The sequence below is a fragment of the Pseudophryne corroboree genome, chromosome 10, assembly GCF_028390025.1.
Source record: "Pseudophryne corroboree isolate aPseCor3 chromosome 10, aPseCor3.hap2, whole genome shotgun sequence".
Lineage (NCBI taxonomy): Eukaryota > Metazoa > Chordata > Amphibia > Anura > Myobatrachidae > Pseudophryne > Pseudophryne corroboree.
Genome location: NC_086453.1, coordinates 271,388,978 through 271,391,127, shown reverse-complemented (window position 1 = coordinate 271,391,127; position 2,150 = coordinate 271,388,978). Strand labels below are relative to the sequence as shown.

Sequence of the window (2,150 nt, the reverse complement as noted above, 5' to 3'; positions counted from 1 at the left end):
GGATTGCCAATACACAACATATTTGTTTCATCTCACATGTGGCGCAGTATCAATCCTTGCTTTTATATTTATTTTTGGTAATAATTTTTTACTGCGGCCTGGTGAAGGGATAAACCCGACAGAATGTTGAGAAATATAGATCATACCAGTAAAAGAAATGTGTGGTGTCAGAAAATTTTCAACGAGAGCATCACTGTGAACGAATCTACCCAACCATGTGATCTAGATGATCTATTCTGGGGAATAGAAAGACTTCTCACCAAAGAGGTCAAGACATGGTGGGACATTAAGGGCCTTGAACACTATATATCAATGGATAGAGTTCCAAGGGGCCTAAGATTACTTAAACAACCCACATTTGGTAACCAGGAAGGGACATTCATAGAAAAATGGGACAACATATTGCACACCTGTTCTATAGACTTAATAAACTCCTTGTCGATGAAAATAAAAAATCCCTCTCAAACATCGAGATAGAAATCAAACTAAAGGAGGACTGCCAGGTGCAGCTGGAAATGTACAGGGACAGATTCAAACAAAAGGAATATCCGGATACCATTCTGAAAGAAGCCATCACCAGAACCAATGAAGCTGAGAGTCCCAAGCAGTTAGAATACAAAACAAGGGAGAAATCAAAAGACTCCACACCATTCATAACAACCTTCAATCGGCACGAAAAATCAATCCGAGAATCTTTTAGAAACCATTGGAGGATCTTACACATGGATCCTATCCTTAAAGAAATCCTCCCTCCTCGCCCTTAAATAATTTTCAAAAAATCACGGAACCTCAAGGACCTTCTAGCCCCAAGCATGCTGAAGACCAATCAAGAAATTTGTGGGTTCCTATAAATGCGGGCGAAGCAATGTATGTAGATACTTACACCCCAAAAGGAAGATCTATACAGATGTGGAAAAGAAAAAGGAATACAAAATCAAAGATTACATGAACTGCAATACCCAATCGGTCGTATATCTCCTGGACTGTGATTGCGGCAAACAGTACATCGAGAAGACGAAGAGACCCTTGAAGATGAGGATACAAGAACATGTGAGAAACATCAGGAACAAAGTGGAGAGCCATGCTGTCTCCAAACATTTCATTTCTATGCATAACTCCAATCCGGAGGCCCTGACTTTTAAAGCCATCGAACTGGTGAAATTAGGAGACAGAGGAGGGGATCTCGCCAATAAGTTGTCACGTCGTGAGATGTTTTGGATATTCTAATTACAGACATTACAGACAAAAGGATTTAACGACAATTACGAGATCGCTCCCGTTCTATGAAACACTGTACTAAATTTTTTGGTAGCCTTTCAACAGCCTATTTTTGTTTAAACCCCCCCTTCCCCCTCTCCCCTTCCCTATTCATACCCAATACACACCACCCACAACCCCCCCCCCCCACTTGCCATCCTTTCCCCACCACCACTATACTTGCCCCGTTTTTTAACTTCACTTTGCCTCTCGGAAATACACACACACTGGTTAAAATCTAAAGTTTATTTATAATATTGGAGTGGTGACCTAAAAGGCACAATGTCGTTACAGTCAAACCACGCTGGAAATGCCCAAACACGTCCGATTTTGGAAGCCAAGCAGCGTTGGGCCTGATCAGTACCAGTAGAAGGGACCACCTGGGAAGATCAGGTACTGTATAGAATGGATTTGAATAGGGGCCTGAGAAAGGAACATACTCCGTGTGAATATAAATTTCACAAAGTCACATTGAACACATTCGCGATTAGTTATGTATTCATTTATTATCTAATATATATCTCTATTAACACAGGGATATCTCATAACCACACCCACTATGTAAAATCAACCTTAATCACGCCCACCTTGGGATCACCTCTTTATATTTATATATATTTATATCTTTTTATATTTATATTTTTGTATACATATATATTAGGTCCTGCATACTTGCATATATGTGTATACATGATTAGGCTGTAAATTTCTCCCACTTCACCCCAAACCTGATATCTATACTATATATCCATAATTATGTAATGTTCGCAGTTCTATATCTCTATTTTTTTTAAATGTGCACAAAAGCATTTTTTTCTTCATAACCTTTTTAGTCATTTTTCTTATTTGCATCCTTTAGATAATTTATGATAAGCTTAACTTGTTCTGTTCCA

The 2,150-nt window shown here is 38.8% G+C and overlaps 1 pseudogene; it reads left to right on the top strand.

Annotated features, from left to right (window-relative positions):
* The first annotated feature begins 1,543 nt into the window (after window positions 1-1,543).
* On the top strand, window positions 1,544-1,662 carry LOC134967155 (5S ribosomal RNA; annotated as a pseudogene).
* Window positions 1,663-2,150: the final 488 nt, after the last annotated feature.